General features: G+C 35.7%; 3 long non-coding RNA genes across 3 annotated transcripts; all 3 read right to left on the reverse strand.

Annotated features, from left to right (window-relative positions):
* Positions 1-227: 227 nt before the first annotated feature.
* On the reverse strand, positions 228-579 carry LOC122519730. Its single transcript, XR_006304352.1, has 2 exons — positions 351-579; positions 228-272 (listed from the first exon to the last, which is right to left on the reverse strand). It is a non-coding gene; the product is annotated as an uncharacterized LOC122519730 (long non-coding RNA).
* Positions 580-3,634: 3,055 nt separating this feature from the next.
* LOC122519732 lies at positions 3,635-6,005 on the reverse strand. The gene is made up of 2 exons (XR_006304354.1): positions 5,521-6,005; positions 3,635-4,020 (listed from the first exon to the last, which is right to left on the reverse strand). It is a non-coding gene; the product is annotated as an uncharacterized LOC122519732 (long non-coding RNA).
* A 5,973-nt stretch (positions 6,006-11,978) lies between these two features.
* On the reverse strand, positions 11,979-14,087 carry LOC122519731. Its single transcript, XR_006304353.1, has 4 exons — positions 13,335-14,087; positions 13,131-13,213; positions 12,143-13,036; positions 11,979-12,011 (listed from the first exon to the last, which is right to left on the reverse strand). It is a non-coding gene; the product is annotated as an uncharacterized LOC122519731 (long non-coding RNA).
* Positions 14,088-14,249: the final 162 nt, after the last annotated feature.

Genomic DNA, 14,249 nt, shown 5'->3' on the forward strand with positions numbered 1-14,249 from the left:
ATTTCCGTCCCTCTCCAAGAGCAAGTCTCCGCAGCAAGTCTGCCACACCATCACCGACGTCTCTCGGTCTTCCCTTCTTCCTCTTCCTCACCAACTCTTCTTCTCTCCTTTTGCGAGTTCTCCTTCCCCCTTTTTGCATCCTTTCCTTTTTCTATTTCTTCTTCTTCTTCTTCTTACCCGTCACCGTGGTGTTCTTCCTTTTTCTTATTCCTCTTTCTCTCTTTTTCTTCTGCTTCGTTCCCAACTAAACTGCTCCACTGTGCGACTCCACTCTACTCGAAGTATCCCGGTATGAGCTATAAAACTGGATGATGGTGGTTGTGCATTTCCTTCGGTTGGAAACGATTTACCTGCTCCTAATCGTCGATCGTCGCCACGAACACTATCACCGTAGGAACCAACTAACTTGCCTGCTTTTTCGCATAAGTTTCCTCCTTCGAGTATATAAAAAGTAATGAACTTGTTTTTTTTTTGCAAATTTATTATACCATACAATATTAATCTAACAGTTTTCATATTGTTTCATTAAAACAAATCTAACACGGTACTGTTGCACGAGTAAACATAATCTAAATAATTTATACAAATCTTATCGTTTTATTATTATTATTATTATTTTTTTTTTTGCCGAGTATTCCATTTTTATTAACGCATTTTATATCTTTTTTTTTTTTATCGTTAAAGAATTTCTAGAAAATATTCGAAATATTCTTTTGCCATGGGCGTGATATTTCGAAATTGTAGTATAATAACAATAATAATAATAATGATAAAAGACTAAATATTCGGAGATTTTTTTTTTAATGAAAAGGGTTCGAGAACTACATACAGAATACATAGGCAGAGCAACGCAAGAAGCAAGGGTACTAGTTTGTTAGGATTCCTTACGTGTCACTGGGTTACTATACTCGCATTCCATACATAGAACGGGAGTCTACAGTATGAAAGAAACTGCTTTAGAATCTCGACCACCGAGCGACTGCATTGTAAGGCCGAGCGAAGGGCTTCCCTCGCAAGGGAATTCATTTCTTGTTTGTCTTGAACTTACTGCTTCCAGCTTCTCTATTCCAGCTCCAGCGAAATACAAATCTTCATTTTTTTACCATCTACAACCACCTTCTCCCCTTCCTCTCCTTTTCAACTATACACATATAACTATACTTCATGCATACAGTAAGTAAGAATTTATATATAACGTGTAATATGTACCGATTTTTATGACTATTAACTCATATCGTAAGTCAAAAAATGGGCAGAATTCATTTTCGGTGATTTATTTTATATTAAAATGACTTATATTAATAAAATGAATTATCATACAAATGCAAGATTTGATAATAAATGAAAGAAACATTGTTCTTTTTTCTTAATGACCAATCGGAAGTGGACTATATTCTTTGGTAAACACCGACAAAGAAGAACCTAATCGTTTCCCGGAAAGAAGGAAGCTTCTACCTTTAGCGATATCACGGTGGTCGCAGTGTTACCTGGTGATGGTTTAACGTTCAAGGCCAATGTAGTTTTTGGGCCGAAACAGGTGTACGGCAGGATGGCAAACGGCTCGTGTTCAAGGACACGCTACAAAGCTACCGCCATCATCATCATCATCATCATCGACGACGACGACAACAACAACAACAACAACACAACAACAACAACACCAGCATGCACTACCGGAACAGAAGGATTTACGATGCAAGACTAACTTTCACAAAACAGCTGCGTTTTTCTCTCTAATCGCAACCTGTCATCTAATCCCTTATGTGCAGCTTGCTTAGATCCTCTATTACGTGTTTAGATATTTTCGAGTTAGTTTTAATATCGTACGAAATTCGATGATGAAAATTTTGTTTTTTTTTTCAATAAAATGTTAATGGGATTACAAAATAAACGGTCAGTATTTATAATAAGGGTAAGGATTAAGTCAGGTTTACGTGAGGGTTACTGATTTTTCATTACAAACATTGACATTTTTAAATATTTAGAAAATACTGATCCAATAAATAACAACCATTAAAAAAATAATGATAAAATAGAAAGAATAGAAAGAAAAAATATGTCGGACAAAATCGTAAATCAGGAAAATAGGTAACAATGTAATTTTAAGAAATCTACAATTTAATAATCCAAGAACTACACCAAGAATTACCTACCCTCCTCACAAAACAGAGAAGAGAACACAGCATTTACATAATTCTCTCGGGTTCTTATTTCCTTTCTCTTTTTCCTTTTCTTTCATTTCTCATTTTTATTCTTTTGACTACGAGGAACAGTGCAATACGAGAAGAAGATGCCGCACCGTTATTAGGATGAACAGAACGAAGAAAGGAAAGAGAAAGAAAACAATTTACGACAGTATCAAAAGTCTCGCGTGAGATTCGCTATTCTCGAATTAAGCTATTTTGTGTGTACTTCCTTTTCCATCCTTCCGTTATAAAGTATCATTAAATGTATGTAAGTATGTATACGCATAAATACATGTATAATATTCTTATTTACTGTCTCCTTCGTTTATAATTAATAACGCGACATGAGTTGAATTAAAGCATGGTTATTCGATACCACCACGTTTCTCAGACTTTTCACAATTTTTATTTACCGGATACCAATATTTGTGGTATCTGAGGTTTATCCTTGAACTTTATTTTACATAAAAAGAAATTTATTAGATACAAAAATTATTTAACCAGATAACAAATCAATGAATTAATTATAATTGACTACTGCAAATAAAATCAAATCAAATCTATAAACGATCGATATTCCTTAATCATAATAAATGATACGCGAATCACAATTATCCTTATTGTCGAAACAATTTCAATCTTTTGATTTTACGTTAGATAAATAAACGGAATAATATTACTATACGAGATAAAAAATTAGCTAACCGATCAATATTAATGACTGCAAATGAAAATCAATAATCAATTGATAAATATCAAACTACTCCTAATTACTTTAACTTAAACAATTGATTAACAAATTCTCAAGATTATCCTTATTCGACAAAATAATTCACTGAACTAGCTAGCAATCAACGAATGAAACAGATCACGTAGTTGGTAACGAGAGGAACGATCGAACCTGAAGAAACGATAGTGAAAAAGAGTCAGAGGAAAAGAAAGAGAGAGAGAGAGACAATATGTGCAACTACGGTCCAAGGCCAAGCGATCGTGACTGGCTTAATAGCATTGGAGGTTGGGTTCTCGAGTGCAATTATAATACAGCAAGAGAATGTGCATCCACCTTTGGTCCTTTGCCACTTGCTTCTTCTTGGCTCCTCCTTTCTTGTTGTCCTCCCTCGTTGATCCTTTTGAATTCTATTCTGTTGTTTCCTTACGAGAGAATGGATTAATGATACTCTGTTGAAAAATTCTGATAGAACTCTTCTAACAAATTGTTCTTTTTTTTATAATTAATTAAAACTCATATTAAATCATATGTAATGAATATTAACTTTTAAGACGTAATAAAAATGAAGAAAATAAAACAAAACCGTGACGACTTATATTTCGTATATATGTACGATTCAAAATTATACATTTAGAATTTGAAAAAACGCGATAACAAATATCAATAAGATTCAACAAAATAATACGTAGGTGGTAGTAGTATTACGATTAGTTCGATGGTACATGCGTTAAACTATTTATTACGAATAATTAATCAAACGCAAGTAACATCGATTGTCCGAATCTCTTATCACGTGAAGGTTACTGCTGGAGGAGGCCCACAGAACAGAGTTTGAGAAAGAAATTTGCGATGGTTATCTTGTAAATACATATATACATACATATACTTATATACGTATACGCACACGTATATTCTCTATGGCTTATGCGTCATTGGATTTGATCTTTCTCTCTCTCTCTCTCTGTCTCTTTCAATCTTTTGAGAGAGAGAGAGAGAGAGAAATAAAAAAAGTATCCGTCACGAGTAGCCTGCATGTCTGGTCAATGTCCTTTTGACATGGCTGCATAAATCGTCCTCCTCCTCTGCTCAAGTAAGCAGCAAGATCTGCAACAACAGCGACAACGGCACACGTTGCGGCATAAAAAAAAGAAACTAATGAGAAAGAAAAAACGAGATATAAAGAAAGAATAAGAGACAAAAAGAAAGAAAAAGAGAGATATATATCCTTTGCGTGCTTTTTGAGAGAAGAGAAACCGGAATAACGTATCACCATCGTGTAGAATCCTAAACAGACATCCACCTTTCCCTCTCCCCCCCCCTCCCCACCCCCCTCGCTTCGCCTCTTTACTTCTATTTCTTTTTCTTCTCTCTCTAAAACAGGTTTCTTCTGTTCACGAAATTCGAACGTTCCCGCCTTCTTTCGGCCAACCACAAAATTTGCAACATTGTATTATATCTCTCTGTCTCGCTATCTTTATTTCTCTTTCTTATTTCTTTCCTTCGTGGTTTCTTCTTTATATTGTTTCGTCCGTTCGATTTCCTTTTCTTTTTCTGTCGAAAAAGGGAACAAAAATACCGCCAGGATCAGAGCTCCCGATCGTGAGAGACTACAAAAAACCGAGTCGCATGTAAGATTGAAATAAAAAGTTAGGTTATGTTACATTGGAGGACGAGCGCAATTGAACATGAACAACTACAACGACGATGCAAGAACAGCAACAGCAACAGCAAGAATAGCAACAGCTTTCGTTTTAACTCCATTTTTAACGGTGATGTTATTTTATCGAGAAGAACTCAGACAATAACGTATGCTAAGTCACGTGACGGCGAATAATTAGCAGTGAGAAACATGGAACCGGTTCAATTCCGAAGGGAGTCACTTCGGTAAATTGTACTCGTTTTATAGGAAGGATGTATCTTCGAAAAAAAGAAAAAGAAGAAAAAGAAGAAAACACGAAAGAAAGAAAGAGAGAGTAAATGAGACAGAAAAGTTTATACATGTTTATGCGAATGTATACGCGTGGGTGTATGTGTGTATTTTGTAAAAGTGGGTCAAACTGGTGAGTTAAGTAAATTAACAATATTTTTCTTATTACGGTTCCTTACAAATTATTAGCATACGCGAAGAATGTAAAACTTGTTTTAATTAAGGTTACCACACACTATCTTGAAGTATTATTATACCGTATTATAGTACTATATCGAGCTATTATTGTATGTAACGTATTACAATTCGTAGTACAGTATTGATATATTTGAAAATTGAATGTCACTTTCTCTAGTTCCTTCATCTTAACTGAAAGGTAAAATCCTTTTATAATACAAGTACTATGACGTGAACTTGTTTTAATGAATTTTTTCATAATTCTAATAATTTTAAACAATAATTATTAATCCATTATTCATTTTGTACGTTTTCCTATGATTTTAAATGAATTTTTATTTAAGATATGTATATAAATAAAAAAAATATAATAATATAATATTAATTAAAATAATAGTGTGTATATAATTGCGATAATATATAAATTAGGTCAAAATAAAGAGAAAATATCGTTAGGGAGTGTTCGAATGCTAACGCAGAAGCAGAAATGGTATCCTTACCAGGAGAACAGGAGTTGGATATACGTAACCTAAACGAATTCCGCGTGCGTGCACCGCACTGCGCTTTCTACTCGCAGCAGGACAACGAAACATCCCCGTTGGTATTGATCAAGGAGTGGTAGCGGGTGTTCTTGAACTCCACTGTTCTGCCTCTGCTCTTGCTCTCAGTTTATGATGCTCCTCGACGAACTACAGTCTGCATATATAGTTCTACCTACATATACACGTTTATTTACACACGTATAGATAACGTTTATGTATGGGTTAATACACTACTAGTCCCTTCTATCCTTCCCCATCACATTCTATATCGTAACCAACATTTCTATCGAGTTTATGCGTGTTGCATTTGAAAAATTGCCGTAATGATCCGATTACGTGGATTCTAATTGTCTAGTTCTTTACGAGTTTCATTTTAATTGTCTGAACCGAGTTATGCGCAGAAACCTATTAAATCTTTAAATAACAATAAAATTAATTAAACCCGATACGGATCGTATCCATAATCTTACAAAACGTTATTGACCCTTTTTAAAACATTCCTTGCCTTATGAGATTCTTAACATTGTTATACCATTGATGTAGTTCTGTTTTAGGATTATAAATTCTAAAAGAAATATTTTGAGAAATCTCTTTTCTTATTATTTTTGTTATCTTTCTTTCTCAGAAACAAAATCTCTAATATTGAATAAATATATTCTATGTGTATGTGTACACGTACATAGAGTTGATTGAAAATCCATTCGTGTTTTAATTGATTATCACTAGCTGGCAATCGCGTTAATAAATTGGATTTTCCTTGATAGCATAGTTCCCGGTCAGTGTCGAAGCACTTCGGTAATTAACACACTAATCGTGTTACGTCATTTTCATTATTGAAATAAATTCCATCGATTAACCGCACTAGTCGCGTCACGCTTTTGCGATATTTATTTTTTCTTTCATTTTGTATTTTTTTTTTTAATACCGAATCACTTGTTTTCACATAACTCTCTTCGATAAATATTATATAACAGCAGTAATAACTATAATACGTAGAATAATAATAACAAGAATTTTAGGAAACCACAATTGGAATTCAAAAAGGGTTCAAACATGGCGACATGCAAAACCGCGATAGACCTTGAAGTGGAATAACTTCAAATGTCGAATTAAATTACTCGTTTCGTAAGAGTCTGGATATTCGTGAATGAAATTTCGATTAGGTATTTTTGTTTCATTGATGAAGAGAAGAAAAAATGCGAAGGACGACGGAAAAAGGTTAGAAAGAGGCTTACAAAAAATGTACGTCATCGCGCGATTAGTGGTGGGGGAGAAGAGTGCGTAACGTCCTCCTGCTAAAAATGACGCAATGTCACAGTCTCACGAGTTAAAATACGTCATCTCGATGCTGGATGATACTTTTATCATTTTGTGATTTATCGTCTTCGTCGCAGTTATCGAAACCATTTGAGGAAATTGACTTGAAAATTCGCCGAACTTTGTAAAAGAATAATATCTGCAAAATAAAAGAGAGACTTTAAGATTAGTCGCAATGATTAATAAGAAACAAAAATAAAAATATCAAAGTGATACTGTTCAAAGAAAGCATTAGTTTCCTACAAGGCCCGTCCTTTGTCCTAAGAAAACAGTCTGGCTTTTTTCAAATAACACTACTTCTTTTTCTAACTTAAGGTATCTGTTTTAAAGAACCAGTACATATCCATGGGAATTCTGAGAAAAGGAACGAGAAAAAAAAATAAATCTTTCGAATTAAAATGAAAGATAGAAATATAGAGCAAAGTGGAGAGAGAGAGAGAGAGAGAGAGAGAGAGAAACTTAGTTACTACTTTTTTCCTAATCTAATATTTGCGTTTGAAGATCGGTAAGGGATCAATAGAAAAATTCTAAAACGAAAGAAAAAGAAAAGAAGCAGAAGAAATTGGTTTAAAATTAAGAAAAAGATAAATGCATTTTTTAAATTAAATGCATTTTTGATTTATCACACCGACCGAGTTTACTATCCGAGGGTAAAACGCGAAGAAGATGCGCAGCGTGCCGAAATGCCGACTGTCAGTCCAACGCGTTCTCACTTGAATATATGATAAAATATTTTTAGATTGCTTTTCACAATCCCCCCCTACCCCTATTATATATACATATATACGAAAAGACGCAAACCAAAGGCATGCAAGTAGATACTCTCATTCTTATGGAGACCATGCAACAATGTATTATAGTAGGACGAACCAGGCTTGTAGCTGGTTGGAGATGGTGGGCTTACACGACGGGAAAAGGGTGCTCAGCAGCGTTTCTATGACAACAGACGCACAAAAAGCCCATTGATGCGTCAAGATATGTATGTGTCGAGGTACTTCCGATAACCCTATCATTCTATCTTCCCCCCTTTCCTAAATTTTATTTTTTTTCTTCTTTCTTTCTCTCTCTCTCTTTCTTTCTCTCCCTTTCTCATTTCACGTGTTAACTCTTCTGCAAGACAGTGTTTAAAATTGAAATTTTAAGTTCTTTTTCTATAAAAAAAAAAAAAAAAAACCTGTGTCTTTTTATCGCATTGAATTTTTCGTTCATTTTGGTGTCAACTAAATTGGATTGATATCGTTTCGTCTGAAATATCGAATCGATTTTCTTTTTCTTTTATCTTCACTTTTAATTTAATTTGCGTGTGTCAGTCATATTGGCTTGACCGGTTCAATTTAATTTGACCTTTTTCCATTGGAATTGTGTTTACACATTCGGACTAAGCGAGTAAATTGTATCCTTCGAACAATCGAAACCGTTTCTCTTACTTCTTCTTTTATTCTTCTTCCTTTTTTTCCTTTTTTTTTTTTTGCTTTTTTTAACCATTGAAAGTCGCTCGAAGCTACAATTTATATTCTTACGAATTCTTCGTGAGATGAAAGAAATGTTTCCCGGAGGATATATCCACGATAAGCCAGTCAGTGGGATTTATCGCTTATAGGGATCCTACCGATAAACCTTTTGGGTTTGTACTCGTGTGTGTGCGAATGTGTTAGTGAGATTCCATGATCGAACGATCATCTTTAAAAATGAAAGCTTTTATTTCTTCTTTTTTATCTTCTTTGTGTCCCATTATACATTGAATATTTAAATCTTGTATTTATTTCTATGTTATTACGAAAAAGGGATTTAATGTCATACAAATTGATCATTTTTTTTCTAATTATCGATAAAAGTCGCTAATGTATATGTATTATAAATTATCGAACGAAGCTGATGAAGCAGAATGAACAAACATAATAAACGTAATAGATGAATAAATGGTCTGGTGTTAATTTATTAAAGTATGATGTGGATAATAATAAATTAAATCAAAGTGTATAATATGATGTAATAATATTTAATTATAATACATACTTAAAACAGTTGGTTTATCTCAACAAATTTAGTAAAAGTTTGTCGAATTAAGTAATACAAAAATTATTACGTTCGAGAAAAAGAAAAATAAATAAAGAAAGAAAAAAGGAGAGTAAGAGATTAGGTCGATAAGGGAGTAAGAAATGAGAACATTGGACTCTTAAATAAATATTAATAAAATAGTATATACGTATATATATCTACATAAATTTATATTCCTGGCTTTATAAAAAATGTAGAAAAATGTTTAGTACAACCTAATCACGTTTGAAAAAGAAAAAAAGTAAATAAATAATCAAAAGAGAAGGAATAAAAATTAAGTAGATAAGAAATGATATATCTAACTTATTTAAATAGTACCCGATAAAAGAATATATATATAAAATTCATACATTTTTTCCCTTCATTAAATATTACCTCATAAATAAAAATATATTTCTAGATATCTCAAACTTCATAAAAATAGAAAAAATTATTTTGTGGACCTAATCAAGTTAGTTAAAAAAACGAAATAAATAAAGAGGGGGGGGGACTGAGAGAGAAAGAGAAAGAAAGAAAGAGTGAATAAAAAGTTAAATCCTCAAGAAATGGTATACATACACCGAACTTAATTAAATACTACCCAGTAAAAAAATAATATTATATATATATTCATAAATTCCTGGTAATTTAATATTATCCATTAAAAATAAATATACATATATATATATACCTATGTATACTATATACTAAGCCTTATAAAAATAGAAAGAACTTTCCAGTAGACTTAATCACGTTTGAAAAAAAGAAATAAAGAAATAAAGAAAGAAAGTAAGGAAGAAAGAAAAAAAAAAGAATGAGAGAGCGAGAGGTGAAGTCGATAAGAGTGTAAGAAAACGAGGGGGTTGAAGTCCTCAAGACGAGACGACGGGGTTGTTAGCCGCAAGAAGACGCGTCGGCTTGGACGCCTTGCTGAGGTGGTAGCAGAGGCGGTGGTGGAGGCAACCGTAGAGAAGGTAAAGGTGGGGATGGGGCTGATGATGGTAGCGGTGACTGGTGTGTTGGTAGTGGTGGCGGTGGTGGTGGTGGTGGTTGCGGGGTCTCGACGGACTGCGTGTTACTAGCTGCCTACGCATGTGGGAGAACTTCCCGCAAGGTTCTCTATCCGTGTTTACATAAATCATCGGAAAACGTCAAGTCCCGTGTTCTCCTCAACAACTCTTCATGAATCTGCAGTTGCTGATGCTGATGCTGATGCTGGTGCTGGTGTTACTGCTACTGGTGCTGCTTTTTATAACACACCGAGTCGAGTCGAGTCGATCGTCGGCCTCTTGGTCATTCAACGACCCCACCCAGTCCAATACCACTAACGTCATCGCTGAACGAGACAGACACCGACCTGAGATCTCCTTTTTAGATTTAAACAGACAATGACGAATGGGTAAAACAAAGAAAGATGTATCGATTATTATGATGATTATGATTGAACAACATTTTTAGGATAACTGAATTTGGCAATATGCATGAGTATAACGAAAGATACCCCCTTGCATACACGCGAATGCATCTATCTTCCTTTTCTAAATTTGGGATTCAATATGAGAACAAAACTCGTGTTGCTGACGGAATGAAGAGGAACAACAGCGAATGTGTGTGTGTGTGTGTGTGTGTGTGTGTGAGAGAGAGAGAGGGAATGAGAGAGCTGGCGGGCGCGGTCGAGGTGCTGGGTGGGGAGGAGCATGCTTCGTCTGCGACCTTGCTTGGGGTCGGCCCAAGGTCGCCAGATGCTCGCACGTCCCCTCCGCACGTTTCCTTCCCCCTCTCCTTCTCTCTTTCTCTTTCCTGCACGTGGCTTGCGTTCGCTCTTTCTATCTTTCTCTTTCGCGATCGACACTGTTTGTGTCTCCTCAACTACTACTCAACTACTACTACTACTACTTCTTCTTCTTCTTCTTCTTCTTCTCCTCCTTCTTCTTCTTCTTCTTCTTCCTCCTCCTCCTCCTCCTCTTTTCCTCCTCTTATCCTTCTTCTTTTTCGTCATCTATTTAGTCTTGCCAAAACGGTACTGCGGATACACGAATGAACTCGAACTAACCCGAAGAAGCCCGGAAAGGTGGAAGAACGCGACAGGAAGGAAGGTCCCTTGCTATATATCCTCGGGATCGATGCCAGGGTCAATGTCACGCCTACGAAAAAAAAATAAGCGAAAGAGGGTGAGGCTAACGTTGCTGATGTTGTCCCAGCCAGATCGTTGCCCGTCGGGAACGAACGAAATGCCGTCAAGGACCTTGAATAAACCGTGTCGTTTCCCTTCTAGCTCACCCTCCCCCTCTACCTCCTAGCTTCACACACATGAACATATACTCTTGTTCTCTCTCTCTCTCTCTTTTTATCTTTTGACAAATATTCTTCTTGATTTCAACCAGAGAACCGGAGATCCAGAATTAGGATGGTTGACCTATCTCGTGTTCTCTCTCTCACTCTCTCTCCCTCTCTCTCTCTCTCCATCTCTCTAGAAACATGTCCAAAGGCGAACGAAGATTGATGGGTTTTGGCTGGTGTTCTGGCTGGAAACGAGCTTCTATTGGATAACCGTCGTTATTCGTCCTCATTGATTGTTTGCGCATGATTTACGATGCCAGTTGCGTGGTCCACGAGTGCAAGAGTAATTGGATCTATCTTTTTATTGCCGAATTCCTTCCGACGGACACGTCTCTACGTTTCTTTTATAAACGCCTATCTACGTTGCCATCTTACATACATATTTCTTCTTCGATCTTTAATAATATCTTTCGACGAACACCCCAATTTGCTAATTTATTCTTTAATATCTTTAGTTTTCGTGCTAATCCATTTTCGATCATTTTTTTCGTAACTTCGGTAAAGTATCATTATACTTTATCGATCGAATTACTTTTACAGGTTTAACGAACGAACGAACGCCATTTTCTATATAGGTTTATTCACATACAGAGTGTCCTAATAATTCTTTTATCTTTTTGTATTATGCAACGATGTATAGTTTTTCATTTTACTTTTTTTTTTTTTACAAAATCGTAGAAATTTTTTAAAGATTTATTTGTTTAACGAAAAATAATCGATCGATTAATTATAAATATTTATCGCCATCATAAATACTGAAAAAAAAAATGTTGAAAATGATTGATCCGATAGTTACCAGCTTATATACATATACCTAACTTCTTCTTAAGAACAATGATTCCTTTCGAAAAAATCAAGAGCTCAGGAAAAAGAAGAGAGTACTTACACTTAATAACTCTCTTTCTTTCTCTTGTATTACGTTAGACCATCTTTTTCCGATCTTTCGACTCTCTTATCGCGACGAGACGACACTTTCCAAAGATTCGTGAGAGTCTCTCTTCTCATTTTTTTTCTTTTCTCACTCTTCTTCTTTAAGCGCATCGAACGATGTCGTCTCGTGGAAGATTCGATAAATAGATAAGCAGGATTAGGTTCGTTCGACGTTACAGAAGGCATCGACCCGCCTTACCCGGTTCATACAACTTACGGATAATAAACGCCGACAACAGTACGAAACTTTATGATCGTTATCATTAATGATTGGTTTCATTGAGAATCCCTATTAAAAAATAATACGGAATATTTCGAATAATGATACATAAAACAAAAAAAGTAAAGTTATTAATACGTCACGTGTCTTATGATTTAGCGGCCATTTCGTTTACGTTCGACATATCATCGAATTTAATTTAAAATTCGTTATAATTTCTATATATATATAAAAATATAGAAAATATAATTTCTAATTTGGAAAAAATATATGTACGATTAAGAGATCAATTTCTGTATGTACAAAGAAGAAAAAAAGAAAAATTAATTATAGCTACGAAGGTCGTATTATTCTCCGAGGAAAGAAAAATCGCCTAAGCCATAATCGTTATTCTCATGGGCACGGCACACGTTTATTACGTCCTCAGTGTCGGCCATTATCGTTCCAGCGATTTCGTACCGGCTGCGGGCGCTCCCTGTTGCGCGACGATAATTTCTCGGAACCGTGACATTGACACCTTATCGCACTGGTCATTATTATCGACGATAAGCCGCGTAGTAACCAAATATTCCCCCGCAAAATCACAACGTCGACTTATCCGTACTATTTTAATCGGTGTCAAAACGATTTCTAAAATATATAAACATAATTACATTTATATTTGAAATATCTAATTATGTATATATAATGTACGATTATTTCTAATCCTATTAATACATATTACCATTTTTTCGTACGAGCAGTAAGTAAAAAAAAGTATAATTAAAAGTAAAATGGCGGATGGAAACGTTGCTCTCGTATACAACCCTAATAAAAAGAAAAGAAAACTAATCAAAATATAATAAATCATTTAATTAATTATCTAACATTAGTATCTAAATTAAAGCATCTCTAATAATCAATCAAATCCAATTCGAATAATGCTGACCTTAGCTAGAAAACTTGGTGATTTTAATCTGCGCGAAACTTCGAAGTTGGTCCCCATTGAAAACGTTCGTCGCGCCGTCTAGCGGACAGAAAAAGAAATTCACTTCGAAGTCGCTAAATAAACGCCCCGATCGTCCTTCAACTCTGGCAGCAGCATACGACGACGAACGAACGAACGAACGAACGAACGAACGAACGTACGAACGACGAGGAGCTTTCGTACTTCGACCCTCTTCAGGCTCTCTACCTCTCCCCCATTCCCCCTCGTAACCACCTCTTCCACTTCTTTCCTGCTACCTCGAAACCCCACTTCCATCCACCGTTCCATCGTTTCTGTCGCTTCGTCTCTTTCGTTCTCTTTCCATCAACGCGTACATTATGCTCTTGTCCCGAGGCAGACGGCCTACAGACTTAACGATCGATAGAGCTTTCCTCGTTTCCTCTCTCTGGGAGGATACAACCCTCTTTCCCTCCCCCTTGCCTACTTGTCTACTCTCCCTCTCGACCAATCCTTTTCTTTCTCTTTCTCTTTCTCTTTCGCGAGTTCGTTCGTGAGTTACCGTACATTTTCTATAGCTCCCAACCAACACGCTTTTTTACATTTTATACGAAGACTCGCGTTGCTCTGCTGTGTTATACTTTGACTCTGCTATATCCGTATAGTTACTGCATTTTCCTCGTATCGAGTCCAAGTTGAGTGGGCTCGCTAAAGAGTACGGATTCCGAAAGGAATTTCTTCCCCTATTCTTTCAGCACTCGACTGTTTCGATGTCCAACCGATCGATTAGGTTCACCCCAATAGGGGAATCACGTTTCACTCTCTCTCTCTCTCTCTCTCTCTGTCTTTCTATCTGTCGCTCTGCTATCGTGTAACTGCTCTATCGCAATGTCGGATTATTGAACAGAGCAATCGTGA

The sequence above is a fragment of the Polistes fuscatus genome, unplaced genomic scaffold (assembly GCF_010416935.1).
Source record: "Polistes fuscatus isolate 324 unplaced genomic scaffold, CU_Pfus_HIC Scaffold3, whole genome shotgun sequence".
NCBI lineage: Eukaryota > Metazoa > Arthropoda > Insecta > Hymenoptera > Vespidae > Polistes > Polistes fuscatus.